Source organism: Chlorocebus sabaeus, chromosome 20 (assembly GCF_047675955.1).
Source record: "Chlorocebus sabaeus isolate Y175 chromosome 20, mChlSab1.0.hap1, whole genome shotgun sequence".
Classification (NCBI taxonomy): domain Eukaryota; kingdom Metazoa; phylum Chordata; class Mammalia; order Primates; family Cercopithecidae; genus Chlorocebus; species Chlorocebus sabaeus.
Window position 1 is genome coordinate 113,413,853 of NC_132923.1, and position 24,476 is coordinate 113,438,328.

Here is a 24,476-nt window from a genome sequence, read left to right on the forward strand (position 1 = left end):
CCATTTTTGTCCTCTGTTTGGGCTGTCTACTTCTGACCTCCTATTTCCAATCAGAGCCAAGCCTTCGCCCAGAGTGGGAAGGATGGAGAGGGTAGGGAGGATAGGGGAGGGGAAGGAGAGGCCCCACCTGGGAGCGATGTCTTCAGGTTCACCAAGAAGCCTGCTTGGGTTGAGGGTGGTCAAGGTCATGGTGAGAGAGAACAAGATGACTGAGATGTTGCAGTCACAGCCCCCATAGATCACAGCCAAGAGCAATAGAGCAGGGCCTGGCATTTTGGGGGAAACAGTGGACCGATGGACAATCCTGTCCAGGTGATATGCTCTCTTCCCTCCTCCCTTCAGTCCTCCCTGACTTCTCCTCCCAGTCATTATCCTCGGTCCCCACTCCTGCCCTTCCCCCTCCTCCCTCTCCCTCTCTGTTTCTCCTTCCCACCTTCACCTCTTCTGCAAGGATTCACCAGAAGAACTCAGACTTTGGAGGCTGGCTAGTTGAGTGAGCCTTGAGTGAGCCACCTGGCCTCTTTCTGCTTCAGTTTACTCATTAAGAGAATGGGGTGGTCAGGTGTGGTGGCTCAAGCCTGAAATTCCAGCACTTTTGGAGGCCGAGGCGGGCGGATCATCTGAGGTCAGGAGTTCAAGACCAGCCTGGCCAACATGGTGAAACCCTGTCTCTGCTAAAAATACAAAATTAGCCGGGTGTGGTGGCGCACACCTGTAGCTCCAGCTACTCAGGAGGCTGAGGCAGGAGAATCGCTTGAACCCAGGACGCAGAGTTTGCAGTGAGCTGAGATCGCGCCATTGCACCCCAGCCTGAGTGACAGAGTGAGACTTCATCTCAAAAAATAATAATAATAAATTGATTCCTCAGCCACAATAGTTAAATTCCAAGTGCTAAGAGCCACATATGGCTCGTAACCAATATTGAACAATATGGATAGAAATTATTTTATCACAAAAATAGAAAGTTCTCTCTTTTTTGTGCTTTTTTTTTCCTTTTTGTGGAGAATGGGGTCTCGCTATGTTACCCAGGCAGGTCTCGAACTCCTGGGCTCAAGCTATCCTCCCACCTCTGCCTCCCTGAGGGCTGGGATTATAGGCATGAGCCACTGCACCCGGCAAAAATAGAAAGTTCTATTGAATGGCACTGCTTTTGGAGAAATCATCTGACTGTCTGAAAATGTGAGCCTGAGCCATGGTGCTAGGGGACCTGAGTTTCTGTCCAGCCCCATCACTGACTGGCCAGGCAGTCTTGGACAAACCACATACCTCTGTGTCTCATTCTCTCTATGAACTGTGGGCAGAGGTGGAACCAGGCAATATGTGAGTCTCCTTCAAGCTCTGACCTTCTGGGGTGAATTCCATGAGCTCTGAATTCCGTTTCCAGCTACCTCCACCCCAGTCCCTCCAGAGCCTCTCAGCTGGCCCAGACTTTTCCTGCCTACCAAAAGGAGATCAGATGAACTCGCTTGCCCTCCGGCTGTGACGCAGTATGTGTTTCTCGAGGGACAACATCTGATTGGACCTGGCCTAGTGTGAGCCAATCAGAATCTCCCTAACCGGAACCTGGTTTAGGGACTTAAGGTCAGTTAGTGAGTCTCTGCAGGTAGTTGAGACTGTCCCTGGGAGAAGCAGGCGGTTACAGCCATGAGGCTGTGTGTGACTGAGTGGAGGAGAACGCCAGTCTGGGGAGAAGACAGGAGAGGGTGAGAGAGAGGAGGAGAGAGGAAAACACAGCCCACCTCCAGGGATTAGTAGAGAGAAGAATCCCTACTTCAGACTCTTGGAATCTGTGACACCCTTGTGTTTTTTAACACGTTCTCCCCACTTTCTATTTTTTCTACAAGTTCCAACTTATTTCTGTTTCTTGTTACCAAAGGTTCCTAACCCACATAGTTTAAAGTGAAGAGGTTTGCTTTATTACTTTTCTGAAAAGTTAAGTAAGTTTTCAGTTGGAAAAAAATGCAAGCTAAAAAAGGACACACACACACACACACACACACATCATGCATGCAAAAGTAACAAGAACAAACGGAAAGGAAAACAGCCATCCGTTACTGATTTGACAATTGTCTCTGGAGCACCTACACCGTGCCAGGCATTGTATCCAAAGCCTTAGACGCGTGACCTTGTCTAATCTTCCCAACGACCCTTGAAAGGTAGGCAATGTTTTCTCCATTTCAGAGACAAGGGAATTGAGGCACAGAGAGGTTAAAGGACAGGGCAAGGACACACAGCTGGCCAGGGGCAGAGACAACTTGAGCCAGGGCTTGGCGAGAGGACAGTCAGCTGGGTCTTTCTGACATCAGCACAGCTCCTAAGCAAGGAGATTTCTTGGGTGGGGACCCACTTGGCTCAGAGAGTGCAGCAAGCCAGAGAGACCCCACCCTGCCATGAGGGCGCAACCCGGTCATTCTGGCTACAGAAGAGCACAGTGGTCTTTCCACGGTTTGAAGCGGGAAGGGTAGGTTCAAGAAGAAAATCCTCCAAAGTAAAAAATACTTGGAATATTTCAGTATCTCTTGTTTTCCATCTTCTCCAGATTTCTCCTATAAAAAAGCCTTTCTGGATTGAGAGTACAAATAATTCCTCTCCTAGCTCCATGGACGAACAGAAGAGGCAATACCAAAATTGCTTCTGGAATCAAGAGCTTACTTTGCAGTTGCTCAACTTAATATACAAAAGTCTCTTTCAGCCGGGTGTGGTGGCTCACGCCTGTAATCCCAGCACTATAGGAGGCTGAGGCAGGTGAATCACCTGAGGTCAGGAGTTTGAGACTAGCCTGGCCAACACGGTGAAACCCTGTCTCTACTAAAAAAAATTAAAAAAAAAAAAAAAAAAAAAAAAGCCAGGCGTGGTGGTAGGTGCCTGTAATCCCAGCTACTCGGGAGGCTGAGGCAGGAGAACTGCTTGAACCCAGGAGGCGGCAGTTGCAGTGAGCTGAGATCATGCCACTGTACTCCAGCCTGGGCAATAGTAAGACTGTCTCAAAAAAAAAAAAAAAAAAAAAATCTCTTTCGAATCGATAAGAGGAGGCCACTGGTTGGGGTAGCTCATGCCTCTAATCCCAGCACTTTGGGAGGCTGAGGCAGGAGAATCACTTGAGTCCAGAAGTTGGAGACCAGCCTGGGCAATATAGGGATACTCCATCTCTACAAAAAAAAATTTTTTTTAATTGGTTGGGCGAGGTGTCTCACGCCTCCCAACACTTTGGGAGAAATCCCGTCTCTGCTAAATATACAAAATTAGCCAGGTGCCAACCAAGTGTGGTGGCACATGCCTGTAATCTCAGCTACTCAGGAGGCTGAGGCAGGAAAGTTGTTTGAACTCCGGAGGTTGCGGTGAGCCAAGATCACGCCATTTGCACTCCAGCCTGGGCAACAAGAGTGAAACTCCGTCTCAAAAAAAAAAAAAAAAAATTGGTTGGGCACAGTGCCTCACACCTGTAATTCCAGCACTCCGGGAGGCCAAGGCAGGTGGATCGCCTGAGGTCAGGAGTTTGAGAATAGCTTGGCCTACATGGTAAAACCCTGTCTCTATGAAAAATAAAAAAATTAGGGCTGGGCGCGGTGGCTCACGCCTGTAATCCCAGCACTTTGGGAGGCTGAGGCGGGCAGATCACGAGGTCAGGAGATCGAGACCATCCTGGCTAACACTGTGAAACCCTGTCTCTACTAAAAATATAAAAAATTAGCCAGGCGTGGTGGCAGGAGCCTGTAGTCCCAGCTACTCAGGAGGTTGAGGCAGGAGAATGGCGTGAACCCGGGAGGCAGAACTTGCAGTGAGCAGCGATCACGCCACTGCACTCCAGCCTGGGTGACAGAGCAAGACTCCATCTAAAAAAAAAAAAAAAAAATTGGTTGGGCACAGTGGCTCACGCCTATAATCCCAGCACTGTGGGAGGCCAAGGTAGGTGGATCACCTGAGGTCAGGAGTTTCAGAACAGCCTGGCCAACATGGTGAAACCCCGTCTCTACTAAAAATAAAAAAATTAGGGCTGGGCATGGTGGCTCATGCCTGTAATCCCAGCACTTTGGGAGGCCAAGGCAGGGGGATCACGAGGTCAGGAGATCGAAACTATTCAGGCTAATACGGTGAAACCCTGTCTCTACTAAAAATACAAAAAATTAGCTGGGTGTGGTGGCAGGTGCCTGTAATCCCAGCTACTGGGGAGGCTGAGGCAGGAGAATGGCGTGAATCCAGGAGGCAGAGGTTGCAGTGAGCCGAAATCGCGCCACTGCACTCCAGCCTGGGCGACAGAGTGAGACTCCATCTCAAAAAAAAAAAAAAAAAAAAAAAAATTAGCCGGGTATGGTGGTGTGTGCTACTTGGACGCTAAGGCAGAATCGCTTAAACCCGGGAGGCATAACTGCACTCCAGCCTGGGAGACAGAGCAAGACTCTGTCTCAAAAATAAATACATAAATAAAAATAAAAATTAGTGAAGCATGGTGGCACACACCTGTAGTGCCAGCTACTCAAGAGAATTGCTTGGGCATGCAGCGAGCTGTAATCTCGCCACTGTACTCCAGCCTGGGCAAGAAGAGCAAGAGCAAGACTGTTTCTCTCTCTAAATAAAAGGCAAATTAAAACAGTATATCATTTCTTTTTATCTTCCAGGTTTTCAAGCAATAGAAAAATTGTAAAAACCATTGTTGGTGAAGACGCAGGAAAATGAGCACTCTTGGTCTCATACTTTGCTGACGGGAGTTTCAAATCACATAATTTATCTGAAGGGTATTTTGGAAATATGAATCTAAAGCCTTAAAATGTGCATCCTTCTGACTCAGTAATTCAACTTGAGATACTTTTCAAAGGAAATATAATTACAAGTGTTCTTTCTTGAGCTATTTGCAACAGTGGGAGTGTCTCTGGGGTGGGCTGAGATTGCCAGGGTGCTGGGGGCACGCACAGGGTTTGGAGCAGTTGCTATTCAACAACTAGAGCAAAGTATTTGCATAGTTTACCAACCAATACCGCCATACTGCACATAGTCAATGTCATTTTTTGTTTATTTGTTTGTTTTGTTTTGTTTATGAGACAGAGCTTCGATCTTATTGTCCAGGCTGGAGTGCAGTGGTGCAATCTCAGCTCACTGCAACCTCTGCCTCCCAGGTTCAAGCGATTCTCCTGCCTCAACCTCCCAAGTAGCTGGGATTACAGGCATGCACCACCACGCCCGGCTAACTTTTATAGTTTTAGTAGAGACAGGGTTTCACCATGTTGGCTGGTCTGGTCTCAAACTCCTGACCTCAAGTGATCTGCCCTCCTCAGCCTCCCTAAGTGGTGGGATTACAGGCGTGAGCCACTGCGCCCAGCCAATGTCAGTTTTTAAAACTGAAAAAAAAAAATTAAGGGTTGCTCCTGCTTCCTCATAAAACTAGAGGTGGGAGCTGGAATGTGACTTCTTGCCTTTCTAGTTGAGCACAGGTGCTGGGGCTGCACTCCAAGTGGGCGCCTATCTGCAGGACCAGCAGCAGGACAAGGTCACCAGGGTCCAGCACAGCGGCTTCGGACATCGGAAGGCACAGCAAGGAAGAGACCAAAAGCCCTATATCCAGGGCTCGCTTCCAGCCAAAATCATGGTGGTCAGGGTGATGAGGATGCCACAGAAGGCACAGAAGAGGAAGGAGGCTCCACTGTCTGAGCTCCAGCTGTACACAGGCACTTGCAATATGGGAGGGCTGGGACCTCAGCCTGATCCCATTCAGCCCACTCCATAATGCCCTGCAATCTGTGTATATTCTCCCCATTTTCCGATGGGGAAACTGAGACTCAGAGAAGTGAAATGATCAGCAAAGTCACACTGCTGGTAAGTGGGGGGACTGGGATTTCAATACATGTCCCTCATTTTCTAAGGTCTTTGCCATCATGCCACTCCCAGCATATTTGTTGATGGATTGAGACAAGCTGAGTTAACATCTTCACCAGACTTGAGGAGGCAGAGGGATTGGGGTTGTCCTCTGGGGGTCAAGCCATCAGCAAATGAGATTTGAGTCAAGCTGGATCTCATTCAATGCAATGTTCCCCGTGACACGCCACCTCCAGGCCTTTGCTCAGGTTCTTTCCTCTGCCGGCAGCACCCTCCCCTCCTTAGTCCAAATCCTGCTTCACACACCAATAGATGTCCACATTCACTCCTTCCAACAACCCTTCCAGGTAGGTGTGACCACGTTTCCCCATTCCAACAATGAAGAGATTCACGCTGGGAGGGGAAGTAATGTAACTAAGGTCACCCAGTTAGTAAGTTTCAGAGCTAGGATTAAAGCCCAAGTCTGTCTGAGTCCAGAGAACTTCTCACCTTTCACCAGCTCTTAACTTTGTTTGTTTTTTTTGTTTTGTTTTGTTTTGTTTTTTTTTTTTTTTGAGACAGAGTCTCGCTCTGTCGCCCAGGCTGGAGTGCAGTGGCCGGATCTCAGCTCACTGCAAACTCTGCCTCCCGGGTTCACGCCATTCTCCTGCCTCAACCTCCCGAGTAGCTGGGACTACAGGCGCCCGCCACCTCACCCAGCTAGTTTTTTGTATTTTTTAGTAGAGACGGGGTTTCACCATGTTAGCCAGGATGGTCTCGATCTCCTGACCTTGTGATCCGCCCGTCTCGGCCTCCCAAAGTGCTGGGACCACAGGCTTGAGCCATCACGCCTGGCCAACTTTGTAATTTAATAATCAACAACCTTGTGAAGTAGGTTGTTAGAGGTTAGAGACACTAATAGTAGGTTAGAGAACTCTTTTCCCCTTTAACAGATGAGGAAACTGAGGCTTAGAGGAGGCAATTAGAATAGAAGTTAAGTGGTTGGTTTTTGGGTTCAAATCCCTGCTGCAGCACTTATAAGCTGTGTGACCTTAGGCAAGTGACTTCACCTCTTTGAACTTCAGCCTCCCATCTGTAAAATAGGGTGAGTAATAGTACTCACTTCAGGACTTTTCACAATGATTAAATGAGATGAAGGTATCTTCTGCGTTCAATGACCTAACACGTGGAAAACAGTTATCCGGATGGTAACTGGTATTTGCTGCCCGAGTGATGCCTGCCTGAATAGGACCACCTAAACGCGAATTTCCTCCTCTTTGATAACAGGTTTCATCCACTGGGCTCTCTCTCCAGGTCAGGCAGCTCTAAGATCCCCAGTCAGAGTAGAAACCTGAACCCAGGGAAGAGAGAGGCTGAGGCGGCCTCTGCAGAAAGTGGTACCTTGGTTTGGGAGGAAGGTGTCGCATGGGGATTCTTTGCCTGAGTCTCTGGACAAGTCTCACCAGGGGTGTTGGCTGAAGGTTGCTGCCGTAGGTTGTTGCTACGTCTTCCTTGTGGTCAAGTACGCCCCACACATGGACACGAGCCTGACCATGGCCATGAAGTTGGGGAGTAGGTGACTGTGAGGAAGACATGCATGAGGCATGTCAAGCTGAATGGGAGGAAGCAGAAGCCCAGAATTGGGGTCATTTTCCAGGACCTCATCCCACCCAGGCCTCCAGAGGCTCTGCTGTCAGAGCCGTTTTCAAGATTTAAAAAACTAGGGCACATGCTTGGATTGTCCCATGTTACCAGCTAATGAGGAGCAGAGCCTGGATTCGCACTAGGCTTTTCTGACCTCCAAGTTCTCCTTCCCATTACACTGGGGGAAGTCCCTCACTTAACACAACGTCACGGCTTATGCCATGTGTCTCCTGGTGGGGACCCAGGAACCTCCCCTGCAGCATCCTAGCACCTGGCCCAGGGCCTGGCCCTAATTGGAAGCACAATGAATGTTTGTTGACTGAATAAATGAATGACACGTTCCAAGCAGAGCCAGTTGCAAGTTCTCCTTGGAAAGGAGGTGGATGAAAAGTGAACCCACAGAGGCTGTTGAGGTCTCTTCCTGCACCCTCAGCTCTGCTCCTCCACCCACAGTCTGGCCTCCAACTCTGTTCCTCAGCCCCCAGCTTCCCAGAGGGGCTTTGGATCTCACAGTCTGCCCCTGGCATCCTTCTCAAAGGTCAAGGACACCGGGGATGAGAGGCCCCCAGACCTGTAGATGCTCAGGACCAAGGGTTGAGCAGAATAAGGTCCCTGTTCTCAGGGAGCTCCTGAACTATTGGGCAAGGGAGGCCCAAAACGTGTAGTGACACAAATGACAAGAATTCCCTTGTCAGGGATGGAGCATGGAGGAGCTGTGGGGGCAGGGAGGAGGAGCCCTCCATGGACTGCGCATGGGTGGGGAGGTCAGGGAAGCTTCATTTCTAAGCTAGGGACTAAGAGCTGAGCAGGAGTTGGCCAGATAAATAGGTAAGAAAGGGGTAGAGGAAGAATATGTTGGAAGATCCAGAGGAAGGAGATCTTGTAGAACACCCAGAGACAGGAAAGAAGGTCTGGCAAGGGCTGGAGAGGTGGGGTCTCTAACACACAGCCACGGAGATCGTGTCCAGATCTCAGACGGCGGGGAGCTGCCTTTGTCTGCTCGGGATGCCACAAAAAAATACCACAGACTTAGTAACTAAATAATAGACATTGATGTCTTACTCTTCTGGAGGCCAGAAGTCCAAGATCAAGGTGCCAGCAGATTCAGCTTCTGGTGAGGGCTCTCTTCCTGGCTTGTAGACAGCTGCCTTCTCACTGTGTCCTCACATGGCCTTTTCTTTGTGTGTGTGCTCACAGGGTGGAAGAGGAGAGTGAGCTCTGCAGTGTCTCCTCTTATAAGGACACAAATCCCAGGGGATCAGGGTCCCACTCTTATGATCTCATTTAACCTTAATTACTTCCTAAAGGCCCTTTTCCCAAACACAGTTGCAATGGGACTTAAAGCTACAACATGTCATTCTGGGAGGACAAAATTCAATCCACAGCAGGGGCCATGGAAGGTGCTAGGGTCAGATAGGCCTTTGGGGTGCTCTCTCTGGCCTCAGAGGGGAGGCTGGGCCGGAGCAGGCAGGACTGGAAGCTGTTTGAATGGCTGCTGTAGTCTAGAGGTGAGATGTGCCACTGGACCAGAGGCAAGGCATTTGGGAGGGAGTAGGGGAAGCTGCTCAATAAGCTTGGATCTGCAGGACTCAATGTGAAAGGAGGGCTGAGGGAGGGGGAGAGGTCAAGGATAACTGCCAGATTCCTAGCTTGAGTAACAGGGGGATGCAGGGACAGTTCCATGGGCATGTGACCTGCATGGTCTCACACACCAAAGGGCCCAGCGTTTGTTTAATGCTCTGCTGTTGCTGTCTTGAATATTAACAATTTTTTAATTGTTTAACAAGAGGCCCTGCATTTTGATTTTGCACTGGGCCCCACAAATTCTTGAGCCAGTCTGCGTGGATGGGGGTCTATGAATCTCTCTCCTCCTCCGCAGATCACTGGACTGGAGCAGGGAGAGAGCTGGCCTCTCTGTGACCTCTCTCTCTTGAGATGGTTACTTGATACCAGGCTTATTTCTGCCAAAACCAAAACAAGGACAACAACGAAAAAAACCCCTCCTAATTAACACCCTCAGCACCACTAGCAGTTAAGGGCAAGGGCTTTAGAGTCTCTGAGAAGAGAACAAATCAGGTGCTGAATTTATTGCCTTCGGGAATTTTTAAGACTCTGTTGCCTAATCTAAGGGGGCACCGTGTACTTTATTGATTAGCTCAGTACACTTCTGAGAATAGAAGGGGAAAGTGGGAATAAAATACTCACTATGCTGGGACAATAGGTGCCAATCGGGTCTGTCCCATCCAAACTGGGACACATAATCCCCTACTTCTCTGTAAAACGGGATTAAGTAGAACCATGCACAGAAAGCAGGGGGCCCAAAGTAAGTGCTCAGTAAGCAGTACCTATCATTATTTCTTTTATTTTAATTTGTATTTTTTGAGATGGAGTCTCACTCTGTTGCCCAGGCTGGAGTGCAGTGGCACAATCTCAGCTCACTGCAACCTCTGCCTCCTGGGTTCGAGCAATTCTCCTGCCTCAGCCTCCTGAGTAGCTGGGACTACAGGCACGTGCCATCACACCCGGCTAATTTTTTGTGTTTTTTTATAGAGACGGGGTTTCACTATGTTGCCCAGGCTGATCTCAAACTCCTGACCTCAGGTGATCCACCAGCCTTGGCCTCCCAAAGTGCTGGGATTACAGGCATTAGCCACCATGCCTAGCCACCTTATCATTATTTATATATTTATTGGACAGAGTTTTGCTCATTGTCCAGGCTGGAGTGCAATGGCATGATCTCGGCTCACTGCAACCTCTGCCTCCCAGGTTCAAGTGATTCTCCTGCCTCAGCCTCCCGAGTAGCTGGGATTACAAGCATGCACCACCACAACTGGCTAATTTTTGTATTTTTAGTAGAGATAGGGCTTCACTGGCCAGGCTGGTCTTGAACTCCTGACCTCAAGTGATCCACCTGCCTTGGCCTCCCGAAGTGCTGGGATTATAGGCATGAGCCACCATGCCCGGGGATCCTATCACTATTTCTACACTCTGCAGTCACTCTCAACTGGTGTCTAAATGTCATTCACTTGTCAATCAATTACTCACTACCCACCATGTGTCAGGCACACAGCACTGGTGCTCCTGATGTGAAGATGTACTGATAATTCATCTATTCACCCTACATTTTGTGAGCAGCTCATATCTGCCAGGCTAGGTTCTGAGGCTAGGCTCGTTCTGGGGATCCAAAGATGAGTGACACCACTTGTCCTCCTGGGGCTTGAAATCTTGTAGAGTATGGTGAGTGGAAGCGTGTCACCCAAAAATGCATGTCCACCTAGAACTTCAGAATATGACCTTACTTGAAAACAGGGTCTTTGCAGATGTAATTAAGATAAGGATCAAAATAAAATCATGCTGGATTAGGGTGGGCCTGAAATCCAATGAGAGTATCTTGATAAGAGACAAAAGAGTACACAGAGACACAGAGGAAAAGGCCTTGTGAAGACAGAAGCAGAGACTGGAGGGCAGGGGCACTCCACAAAATGCCAAGGATTTTGTCAGCAGCCACCAAAAGTTAGAAATGCATGGAATGGATCCTCCCTTAGGCCCTCCATCACCCAGGCTGGAGTACAATGGTGTGATCTCAGCGCATTGCAACCTCCACCTCCTGGACTCAAGCAATCCTCCTGCCTCAGCCCCTCAAGTAGTTGGGACTACAGGCTGGCTATTTTTTGTATTTTTTTTTTGTAGAGATGGTGTTTCATCATGTTGCCCAGGCTGGTCTCAAACTCCTGGGCTCAAGCAGTCCTTCCACCTCAGCCTCCCAAAGTGCCGGGATTATAGGTACAAGCCACCGCGCCCAGCCCACCTTGATTTCAGACTTCTGGCAGAACCATGAGAGAATAAGTTTCTGTTGCTTTCAGCTACCAAGGCGGTAGTAATTTGTTATAGCAGCCCTAAGAAAATAATCCATAGAGGACACAGATGACACCCACATTGATAACTAAATGAATAATTATCCGATAGCTACCTCCAGGGAGAGGTAGTGATGAGGAGGCGTCACAAGGAGGCTTCTGGGGAGCTGGTTATGTTCACTTCTTGACCTAGGGGCAGGTTATGCAGATAGGTTCATTTTGTGAAGGTGTATTGAGCTCTACACAGGATTTGTGTGTTTTTGTGTTTGTTATACTTCAGGAAAAACTTAAAAAGATAAGTTGCACAGGCTGGGTCCTAGCACTTTGGGAGGCCAAGGCAGGTGGATCACTTGAGGTTAGGAGTTTGAGACCAGGCTGGTCAACATGGTGAAACCCCATCTCTACTAAAAATACAAAAATTAGCCAGGCGTGGTGGTGCACACCTATAATCCCATCTACTCAGAGGCTGAGACAGGAGAATTGCTTGAACCCGGGAGGTGAAAGTTGCAGTGAGCCGAGATCATGCCACTGCACTCCAGCCTGGGCGACTGAGTGAGACTCCATCCCCCAAAAATAATAAAACAAAATAAAATTTTAAAAGATAAATTGCACAGGTAGATATATAATTATAGATTGTGGTAAGTGCTTTGAAACAAAACTCATAGGTTATAGGAGACAGTATTTTTTAATCAGCTAGGACTGCTATAACAAAATACCACAAACTGGGTGGCTTAAACAACATACATTTATTTCTTACAGTTGTGGAGGCTGGGAAGTCCAAGATTAAGGTGCCAGCAGATTCCTGGTGAGGGCTCTCTCCCTGGGCTTGCAGACAGCCACCTTCTTGCTGGGTCCTCACATGGTGGAAAGAGAGTGATCTGTTCTCTTCTTCTTACAAAGTCACTCTTCTCTGTTTATAGTTTTATAACATTGGTAATCAGCGATGGTAGCATCTGTCATTTATTGAACACCTATGTTCCAGAAACTTTACTATGAAATAGGTACTATTGGCCGGGCGCAGTGGCTCAAGCCTGTAATCCCAGCACTTTGGGAGGCCGAGACGGGCGGATCATGAGGTCAGGAGATCGAGACCATCCTGACTAACACAGTGAAACCCCGTCTCTACTAAAAAATACAAAAAACTAGCCGGGCGAGGTGGCGGGCGCCTGTAGTCCCAGCTACTCGGGAGGCTGAGGCAGGAGAATGGCGTGAACCCGGGAGGCGGAGCTTGCAGGGAGCTGAGATCCGGCCACTGCACTCCAGCCTGGGTGACAGAGCGAGACTCCGTCTCAAAAAAAAAAAAAAAAAAAAAGAAATAGGTACTATTGTCCCTCATTCCAGACGAGGAGGCTGGGGCTCACTTGCCTGTTTCTGGTAGATGGAGAATCTGTCTCATACCCTCTGACCCCACTGTCACTGTCTCTGAGCCAGCCATGCCTCAGGATCAGGCCTGGGCTGCAGGTGGAGGGCATTGGGGAGCTTTCTATTTCCCTTACTACTGGTCCCAGTGATGTGGAGGATGACAGCCTGGAGGGAGGTGTCTGGGGCAGCATCTGGCCAGGCGCCTGGTGGGGCGGTTTGCGCAACTGCCTGGAATGAGCTGCTTAGCCTCCCCACTTTCCTGAGAACCCAGGGCAAGGGGGGTGTCTGGGAGGGAGGAGGACAAAGAGACCCAGTCACCTGGGTCACCACCTGGAGTGGCAGTTGGGGAGGAAGTGGGACATGCTGGCTGCCTTCTCCAGCCCTGGTCTCTTTCCTTCCCATCCCCTGGGCCTGACTTCAGTGCCCACCTCTAGGAGGGAGAGTCAGAGAACCAGACTCACTTGCCTCTGAGCAACTGTGGAGGCGACAGCCAGGTCTTAACGGCCTCTCCGGGGTCAGCTGAGGCCTGCCACGGGCACCTTCCCTCACAGGTGGACTGCTGTTCAGAATGTTGCAGCTGCAAGACATTGGAGAAGCAAGGAGGCTGAGCAAGGAGCTGGTGCCAGGGGAGATCGGGGAGGAAGGGAATCAGGGCACCTTCTGGTCTCCCCAGTTCCTGAAAATCTATTGTCAGGTTCTTCTTCTCCAAACTGCGTTTAAGAGAAGCCAGCCCCCTACCACAGGCTGTGCACTGCTCTGAACAACTCCAGGAGGTACCATCACATAGGTGACCACTCGTGGTTTTGTGGTTCTCTGCTGCCACCCGTGCCAGCCCTGCTTGGGTCCCATCCCCTCATCCCCTCACTCACAAACCTGGTTTACCCAGCCTGACACCCAAACCCATGCTTCACTGATTCATTCTTTCCTTTAATATGTGTTTGTTAAGTGCCAGAACCATCCACAGGGCTTTAAGTTCTAGAGACACAGTAGGGTCAAGGCAGTCACCCCAGCTTTTGCAGTCTGGTGGGAAGCTTGGAGAGAAGAATATTAAGCAGACAAAATGAAAGCTGGCTTGATAAAACTCCAATTAACTCCCTTGGGAATTCACCAGCAGTCTCCGTTCTCTCAATAAAACCCACAGCCTGGAACTCAGGAGACAAGGAATGTTCAGAGCCAGGGTTTCCCTCTGCAACCTGCCCCTGCACATCTGGTTTTATCTAAAGTCCTGGCATGTGCCTACTACCAGCTCCAACTGGGTCAGAACGCAGGGCTTCTACCGGGTTAATACAAATATTTAACCACTTACACTTATGATGGGTACTTGGCAGGAGAAGCATTGCAAGTGTGTAACATGGGAATTCGACCCCATTTTAGCAATCCAGGAGGGCTCCCCAGGAGAGGTGACTTTTAAGATGTGCTCGGAAGGATGACTCAAAGTTGACCCAGACTTCCTGGGGGAGAGAAGAAGCCTTCCTGGCCCCTCAACAACACAGATTGCTCAGCCACAGTCAGACAACCCATGCCACCAGGGTGTCATCAAGATTTGACAACTGAGACTCTCAGACACTCTCCCTCCCTGGCACACATACACACTCATACACACGATGGCAGCCATGGGACGGCCCGGCAGCCGGATGCCTTTGTTCCCCACTTCCAGCCTGATGGCCGCCCCAATAGTCAGTCCTTTGCTCCTTCACTCTGCTTCCCATCAGTCCCCTCCTTCTGGGAGTCACAACTCCCTGGGTTGTGACTCTGACTTCATATTCACTGGCCATGTGACCCTGGGCACATCACTCAAGCTCCCAGATACTGCTCCTCCACTGTCAATGAGGGTCATGATCCTCCCCGCCTCTCAGCACCACAGAGAAGGTTAAGGCTCCTAATTCCCAAAAAGCACCTTTGCAGCGCTTGTCCCTTCACAGTGGCAGCTCTGCTTAGCACAGTTGCTGTCACAGTCATTTGCTGTGGCCTTGCTCTGGCCCCACCCCCATGCCCCTCCTTCTCTCAGCCTACTGTCCCCGCACTTCTGCCTGGGCCTCCTCTCTCTCTCCTCTCCCTCCTTGCAGAGCCTGAGACCCAGAATTCCTGAAGGGCTGGGGACAGGGAAGGGGCAGCCAGCTCCCAAACAGAAATGTCACCTGCTTGGAGTCCCCAGTGGAGGGCTGGGGTGGAAGCTTTCTGCTCAGCCTTGAAAACCCTGCCCTAACTCCCCACAGAGCCTGATACAGGCTCAAACCTGCATCAGGTCAAACCCCACCCCAGAGACAGACCTGGGTAGGTCAGGCCGCTACCTAAACCTGTGTCGCCATCTACAAGCCAGGCAGGGAGGGGACTGGCCTCGCCCCCTCAGGGGGTGCAGATGCTCTGGGACCTAAGTCCACACTGAGGACAGTGGGAGGTGGAGAGCACCTCACGGAGTGGGGTTTGAATCCCGGGGCCTCCTCTACTCCTCTGGATCATCTTTGAGAAGTTGTCTCTCCTCGCCAAGCCTTGGCCTCCTCATTGGTAAGATAAGGCTGGACAATTCCTGCCTACAACTCACTCAGGGTTGTTGGGAGAAACAGAATTGAGAAGAGGTCGGAAGGGAATCCTGTCAAGCCTGGGAACCAACGCCTTTCCGTCGCCGGTTGAGCTCTACATTTTGGCCAGCAGATGGCGCCATAGAAGCGCCAGTGTCTCAGCTCCAGGCCCGGGACATTTGTTAAACGCGGCGAAACTGTTACTCAAGATCCCAAACTCTGGAGCTGATGGATCTCAGATTCTACACCCTTCAGCCGCGCGCAGTGGCTCATGCCTGTAATCCCAGCACTTTGGGAAGCCAAGGTGGGTGGATCACGAGGTCAGGCGTTCGAGACCAGCCTGGCCAACATGGTGAAACCCAGTCTCTACTAAAAATACAAAAATTAGCCCGGCATGGTGGCGGGCACCTGTAATCTCCGCTACTCAGGAGACTGAGACACGAGAATCGCTTGAACCCGGAAAGCAGAGGTTGCAGTGAATCGAGATTGTGCCACTGCACTCCAGCCTGGGCAACAAACCGAGACTCCATTAAAAAAAAAAAAAAAAAAAAGATTACACCTTTTTTTTTTTTTTTTTTTTTTTTTTTTTTTTAAGACGGAGTCTCGCTCTGTCGCCCAGGCTGGAGTGCAGTGGCCGGATCTCAGCTCACTGTAAGCTCCGCCTCCCGGGTTTACACCATTCTCCTGCCTCAGCCTCCCGAGTAGCTGGGACTACAGGCGCCCGCCACCTCGCCCGGCTAATTTTTTGTATTTTTTAGTAGAGACGGGGTTTCACCGTGTTAGCCAGGATGGTCTCAATTTCCTGACCTCGTGATCCGCCCGTCTCGGCCTCCCAAAGTGCTGGCATTACAGGCTTGAGCCACCGCGTCCGGCCAAGATTACACCTTCTTAATAGCAATGTGACTGGGTAAGCTGCTTAACCTCTCTGAACCTCAATTTCCTCATGTGGCATCCCTTCTTCTGGGGTTGTTGGAGGATTGATTTGCTCCAAGATGCAGACTGCAGCGTCAGTGCTCAGTGACATGACTGGTACAACCCACTAAAGAGCGAGGCTGCAGCTCTGTCTTCCATCCCTGCTAAGAGCCCCTGGCTTCAGCCATACCCCATGCCCACTCCAGCCAGGTCCCCAGGTTTCACTCACGCCCTCTGCCCTCTGACTGGAATGTTCTCTCCCTCCTTGTTTCATGATTTCCTAGGAACTTTGAGACTTCTTGGGTTTTTCCTAATTGTATTTTTAAAACTTTATCCAGGTATTATTTATAGATCATACAATTCACTCACTTTAAGGGTACAAGTCAACGATTTTCAGTAAGTTTATCAAGTTGTGCTCAAGATTTGATTTTCAAAATCCTGCATCTCAAATTCTACCTCTTTCCTGAGTCCCAGACCATGTGTTCAGGTGCCCCTTGGCTGTTGTCCCTTGACTGTCCCCTGCCCCGCCAACTCGGTACATCCCCAGCCAGATCCATAACTGTCTTCCCTTCTTTTCTCCTCTCCCAGGTTTCCCATATCCCTTCTTGGCCAGCAATCCCATCCTTTTTCTCTACGATCTTAGCACTTTGTTCGAGACCTGGCACATAGTAGGTGCTCAACAAATGTTTGCTAAGTGGGCTAGGCACATGGCTTACACCTGTAATCTCAACACTTTGGGAGGCTGAGGCGGGCAGATCACTTGAGGTCAGATATTCAAGACCAGCCTGGCCAACATGGTGAAACTCCATCTTTACTAAAAAATATAAAAATTGGCCGGGCGTGGTGGCTCACGCCTGTAATCCCAGCACTTTGGGAGGCCGAGGCGGGCAGATCACGAGGTCAAGAGATTGAGACCATTCTGGCCAAAAGGGTGAAACCCCATCTCTACTAAAAGTACAAAAATTAGCTGGGCATGGTGGCACTCACCTGTAGTCCCAGCTACTTGGGAGGCTGAGGCAAGAGAATTGCTTGAACCCAGGAGGTGGAGGTTGTAGTGAGCTGAGATCGCGCCACTGCACTCCAGCCTGACGACAGAGCAAGAACTCCATCTCAAAGAAAAAAAAAAAAATTAGCTGGGCATGGTGGTGCGCGCCTGTCATCCCAGCTACTTGGGAGGCTGAAGCAGGAGAATCGCTTGAACCCAGGAGGTGGAGGTTGCAGTGAGCCGAGATGGAGCCACTGCTCTCCAGCCTGGGCGACAGAGCAAGACTCCGTCTCAAAAAAAAAAAAAAAAAAAGTTTGCTGAGTGAATGAATAAAAGCAATGTGACCCTTTACCCACGTTTGATTGTTCACCCCTCACCTCCCACCACCCAGTCACCTGTTAGATCTTCCTTGGAACTGTCTGCCTGGTGTTCACCCTTCGCAGAGCCCTGCGGCCCTGGCCTCATACCCACGCCCTGCCTCACTGTCTCTCCTCTGCTGTTTTTTACTTCCTCTCTGCCCCATCCCAGAGTGACTTCTCAGAAAAGCACACGTGATCCCACCACCTTCTCCCTAAGAATGTGCTACCCACTCATCTGCAATGATGTCAACACCCCCAAATCTAACACCAGCAGCCCCCCGGGATTTGGTCCCAGCCCATTTCTTAGCCTCAGACTCAACCCTTTCCTTCCCCTCTCCAACTCTCTCAGGTTCTAATCATCCCAAACCACAAGAGCCATGATTAAAAGGCAGGATAGGGTCAGGCTTCCTGGAGTCCACATCCCAGTGGCAGCGCCTCTCTGAGCCTCAGCTTCCTCGTCTGTAAAATGAGAGTGATAATACCACCGACCTTGTAGAGTTGTTGGGAAGATTAAACGAGGTGATGAAGGTAAAGCACTTAGAAAGGGCTTGGTACACGGTCCATACTCAATGTTAGTTTCATTTCACTGACAATTCCCAGCTGAATTTCTGCTCGCCAGGGATAGACTGTCTTTCTCCTTTCTGTCCACCAGGGGTGCTGCAACCTATTTCACCGTGCCGGGGAGATTCGCTCCATCTGGGAGGCCTTCCCCCGGTCAGCTTTAGCCAGCCCTTCCTGGGTCACAGAGCTTACCCACTGGGACCTCTCTTGCCACCTCTCCCAGGGCCAATCCAACCCCACGTCTTGCCCCACTTACCTCCCAAGCAGCCCTCAAATTTCTCCCCTTCTCTCAATCCCCTGCTGTCTCCCTGGCACAGGCTGCCATCATGCTCATTATGCACCCACTCTCCCCTTCTCTCTACCCCATTGCTGCCTCCCTGGCACCAGCTGTCATTGTGCCCATGTCTCGCCCACTCTGCCCCTCCAGTGTTCCATCCAGAATGGACAGCTGTCCTCACTGTCCTTCCCTGAAGCCTTCAGTGGCTCCTAAGTATGGTCCACTAGGGCCTCAGCTGCATGACGCACCCCTTCCTTCTGCCAGCTGAGTTCCAGCCACACTGGCCTCACAAGCACCCTGCCCTCTCCCAGCTCAGGGCCTTGGCACATGCTGTTTCTGCCTTCTGGACCCTCTTTCCTCACCCTATCAGTCCTTATTCAACTCCTTCAGATGCTGACCTCCCTGGAGATGCCGTCTCTGACCCTTCCACCACCAAGTACATCAAGGTCCCCCGTGATGTCTTCATAGCACTCTGTACTTCCTCTCCTTAACTCTTATCACCGTTTAAAATTATGTATTTGAGTGGCTATTTGAGGAATATCTGCCTCCCCACTTCCTTAAAAGCTTCCTGAGAGCAAGGCTGTGGATGTCTTTCCTTATGTCCCCAGAGGGCTGGCATATGCCAGAGGAATGAATGAATAAAAAGGGGCTATTCCCTTATGTGTCTTTCTCCCATGTCAGGTCCCCAAGGGCAAGGCCATGACCCAGGCCTGTATTCCCAGACTGATCCCCTACCCCACCTTGGCCTGGAACTTCAGTGAGAAGCAACAAATGCTGTATGGATGAATGATAACACCCTTTTCCTGGTTTCCTTAAGGTTGATATTTTAACTACTCTTAAACTGTGATGTGTTGTGATACAATTTATTTATTTATTTATTTATTTATTTTTGAGATAGAGTCTTGCTCTGTTGCCCAGGCTGGAGTGCAATGGTACAATCTTGGCTCGATGCAACCTCTGCTTCCCAGGTTGAAGCAATTCTCAGCCTCCCGAGTAGCTGGGACTACAGGCTCATGCCACCACGCCCGGCTAATTTTTTATATTTTTAATAGAGACGGGGTTTCACCATGTTAGCCAGGATGGTCTCAATCTCCTGACCTTGTGGTCTGCCTGCCTTGGCCTCCCAAAGTGCTGGGATTACAGGCGTGAGCCACCACGCCCGGCCGATAAAATATTATTAATAATAATATCTACATGGGCATTGGAGCTGGCTGTCACGACCCACTTATTCTCCCAGGAAAGCATATTCTTTGATCACGAATATCTCTGCAGCCCTCTGTAATTCACTTTCCCAGCCCTGATTGACCCTATGGGATTGGCAAGACAGTGTCACTATTTTCTTGCTTTTACAGAAGAGAAAAATAGAGATTTAGGAAAATTAAGGGGCATGTCCACAGGTGGCTGAGCTAGCCTTCTGTGTCCCAGCCCTGTGAGTTACCACTCCATACCTCCCAAAGCCTAGACTTTAAGCCACCCCACCGTACCCAGGGCCTAGTGCAGCCACTGGTGAGAAGGAGGAGGGCTAGTAATGGTTGTTGAATGAATAGATGAGTGAATGAATGCTGGAAAGTCTTTTCAGGAGAGGGCCTTAACTTCAGGGGCCAGACCCCAGGATACTCTCTTCCCCCTGGAGAGACCACCCAAAGATGCTTTCTCTGGTCAAGGCTCTATCTTAGCTGGGAGCCCGTAAGGAGAGGAGAAAAAGGGTTCCAGGCAAAGGGAAAAAGAGTCTCATACAGCAGCATCTCCTGAGTACAGCACTTAACAGTTTGCAAAGCCCTTGAATTCACTGCCTCTCCCTGGGATTTCAAAGGAGCTCTTCAAGAAGCCAGGGCAGAACAAATAAACACACAAGGAAAAAAAAAAAAAGGAAGAAAAGCTCTTTTTCTCTCTTTGCAAAGCCAGTATGTGTGTTCTGGGTAAACACTTGAGACCTATGCTGTCCAATGCAGTAACCACTAGCCACATGTGGCCACTTAAGTTTAAATTAATTAGAATTAAATACAATAAAAATTTCATTTTTCAGTCTCACTAGCCACATTTATTTATTTATTTTGTTTTGAGGCAGGGTCTTGCTGTGTTGACCAGACTGGAGTGCAGTGGTGCGATCGTGGCTCACTGCAGCCTCAGTGTCCTGGGCTTAGGCGATCCTTCCTCCTCAGCCTCCCAAGTAGCTGGGGCTACAGCCACACACCACCATATCCAGCTAATTTTTGTATTTTTTTGTAGAGACAGCGTTTTGCTGTGTTGCCCTGGCTGGTCTCAAACCCCTGGGATCAAGTGATCCGCCCACCTGGACCTCCCGAAGTGCTGGGATTACAGACATGAGCCACAGGGTCCGGCCAACTAACCATATGTGAAGTACTTCCTATGTGGTTAGTGGCTATAATAATATTGAACAAGGCAGATAGAAAACATTTCCATCATCACAGAAAGTTCTATTGGATAAAACCGATTTATGACATATAAATAAGCAAAAGGAAGGGAGGAAAAACACCTGTCATTCTATTTCCCAAAGAAAACCACTGTGAACATTTTGGCATGGATATTTCCAGTTTTTTCTATGGGTGGGCAACATATATATATATTTTTTCAAAAATGGGTTAATACTCTACAGTCTGTTTTATGGCCCGTTTTTTCACTTACCAAATTACTGTAAATATCTTTTCTATAACGTATTTTTAAACAGGGGTACAATGTTTGTATGACTACTATAATTTACTTACTCAGTTCTCTACTTACAGGTATTTGTGTTGTCTTCTATCTTTTTAAACTATCAAGACAACTATTGTTGTTGTTGTTTTTTTAATTTAAATGTTTTGTGTGACAAGAGCTATATTTTATTTTGATATCAATTCATTAGGTTTGTAAAAGTGGTAAATGCTCCTTATAAGAAAGTAAATAAAATACATGATGTGCAAAGAAGAAAAACTATTTCTCCAAATCCCTCTACCCCCAAATAACTATATTTTCTTTCAAAAAAAAATTTTTTTTTTTGAGACGGACTCTTACTCTGTCACCCAGACTAGAGTGCAGTGGCATGATCTTGGCTCACTGTAACCTCTGCCTCCTGGGTTCAAGCGATTCTCCTGCCTCAGCCATCCAACTAGCTGTAATTACAGGCACATGCCATCACGCCCAGCTAATTTTTGTATTTTTAGTAGAGACGGGATTTCCCCACGTTGGCCAGGCTGGTCTCGAACTCCTGACCTCAAGCGATCCACCGGCCTCAGCCTCCCAAAGTGCTGGGATTACAGGTCTTTCAGTTTTTTATTGTAAGATCTTTCTTTCTCTCTCTCTCCCTTCCTCCCTCCCTCCCTCCCTCTCTCTCCTTTTCTCCCTTCCCTTCCCTTCCTTCCCTTCCCTTCTTCCTTTGTTTCTTGACAGGGTCTCACTCTGTCACCCAGGCTGGAGTGCAGTGGCACAATCAGGGCTCACTGCAGCCTTGACCTCCTGGGCTCAAGCAGTCCTCTAACCTCAGCCTCCAGAGCTACTGGGACCACGGCGTTTGCCACCACATCTGGCTAATTTTTTTTTAGAGGCTGGATCTCACTACATTGCTCAAGCCAGTCTCAAACTCTTGGCATCAAGTCGTTCTCCTGCCTCAGCCTCCCAAAGTGCTGAGACCACAGATGTGAGCCACCACACCTGACTAGGTTTTTCTTTCCCTTCCTTCCTTCTTTCCTTCCTTCTTTCCTTCCTTCCTTCCTTCCTTCCTTCCTTCCTTCCTTCCTTCCTTCCTTCCTTCCTTTCTTTTTTTTTTTGAGACAGGGCCTCACTCTGTCACCCAGGCTGGAGTGCAATGGTGAAGTCTTGGCTCACTGCAGCCTCAACCTTCCAGGCTCAAGCAATCCTCCCACCTCAGCCTCCTGAGTCTGACACTACAGGTGCACACCACCATGCCTGGTGAATTTTTATATTTTTTTGTAGAGATGGGGTTTCTCCATGTTGCCCAGGCTGGTGTCAAACTCCTGGCTCAAGCGATCCTGCCAAGGCCTGCCTTGGCCTTCCGAAGTGCTGGGATGACAGGCGTGAGCCACTGAGCCTGGCCCAGATTTTTTAAACATACAGAAAGGTTGAAAGAATAACACAGTGAACCCCCCTACACCCTCCACTAGCTTGATTCAACAATGGAAACCACCACATTTTAAACGTGTTGGTGTCCTCTTCCTAAATAGCTTCCTGGGTCTGAACACATACAGGTATGTGTGTACAAGAATGACATCACACTTTACATGTTGCTCTGAATTTTCTTTTGTTTGTTTGAGATGGAGTCTCGCTCTGTCACCCAGGCTGGAGTACAGTGGTGTGATCTCGGCTCACTGCAACCTCTGCCTCCCAGGTTCCAGCGATTCTCCTGCCTCAGCCTTCTGGATAGCTGGGATTACAGGCGCACGCCACCACGCCTGGCTTATTTTTGTATTTTTAGTAGAGACGGGGTTTCACCATGTTGGCCAGGCTGGTCTTGAACTCCTGACCTCAGGTGATCAGCCCACCTCGGCCTCCCAAAGTGCTGGGATTACAGGCATGAGGTGCCACGCCTGGCCTGTTGGTTTTTTAAAAAAATGTTCACTTAATGATATATTATAAACCTATTCTCAAGTTTCATGAAGTATCCTTTCACAATATCATCTTTGATGGCCCCTTAGTATTCATTATATGGCTCTATCACAGTTTTAACAACCAACCCTTGCATGATTGGACATTGGTGTCATTTCCAATTTTTCACTATTATGAAAACAAAAAAAGTTCTGTGAACATCCCTGCATCTTTTTGCCATTGGGTAAGAATTACCTGAGGGTAAATTCCTAGACTGAGGATTCAGGAGTCAAAGCACTTGCCTCACACTAGGGCCATAGCAATTCAAACTTTCACTGATAATGCCCGGGACTCTCCAGCTACCCACATCCTCACCAACATAGAAGCAGTCTCCCTCAGACTGCCAGGCTGGAGTGCAGTGGTATGATCATGATTCACTGTAGCTTTGACTTCCTGGGCTCAAGCGATCCTCCCACTTCAGCCACATGAATAGCTGGGACCACAGGCACGTGCCACCATACACGGCTACTTTTTATCATTTTTTTGTAGAGACAGGGTCTCAACATGTTGCCCAGGTTGGTTTTGAAGTCCTGGGTTCCAGCAATCCACCCACCTCAGCCTCCCAAAGTAGTGGGATTACAGGCATCAGCCATCGCACCCAGCCCTCACCAATATTATTATTATTATTATTGAGACAGGGTCTCACTTTGTCGCCCAGGCTGGAGTGCAGTGGACACCAACAAATAGCTTCCCAGTTATGCAAACGCTTTCATCTACTTAACGTATGTTTATTCAACACCTACCGTGAATGAGCCAGGCACTCCAGCTACAGCAGAAGATGAAACGAAGTCTCTGCTGATGACAAGGACTAGAACATTCTAGTGGGAGAGACGTACAGTAAACAAAGGTCAGTTCTACAGTGATGAATGCCATGAAGAAAAGTCAAGCAGGAGAGGGGGCTAAACAGTGGGAGAGGTGAGAGAGGATTAGGGTGCTATTGTATGTATAATAGGATGGCCAGAGAGAGCTTGTCTAGTGATGAGCGGAAGTAAGCCCTGTCATGGATAAATGCGCAGGGGCAGTTATCTTCTCTAGGCAGAGGGAATACAGGGGAGAAGGCCCGGAAGTGTGATTGTGCTTGGCTGCTCAAAGAACAGCAGGGAGGCCAGTGTGGCTTGGGCAAGGGAGGGAAAAGCAACAGGAGGTAAGGTGGGGAGGGGTGTGTACAGCTCAGGTAGGACTTTCTAGGCCACAGAACAGTGTTAAGATTTTCTCTGAGTGAGAAGGGAGCCACTGGGGGATTTGAAGAGAGGAAGGAAGTAATTTGACTCATGTTTTAAAAAGATCACATTGGCCAGGCGCGGTGGCTCATGCTTGTAATCTCAGCACTTTGGGAGGCCGAGGCGGGCAGATCATCTGAGGTCAGGAGTTCAAGACCAGCCTGACCAACATGATGAAACCCTGTCTCTACTAAAAATACAAAAATTAGCTGGGTGCGGGGTGTGGTGGCAGGGGCCTGTAATCCTAGCTACTTGGGAGGCTAAGGCATGAGAATCGCTTAAACCCAGGAGGTGGAGGTTGCAGTGAGCCGAGACTGCACCACTGTACTCCAGCCTGGGAGATAGAGTGAGACTCTGTCTCCAAAATAATAATAACAATAACTATAATAATAAATGA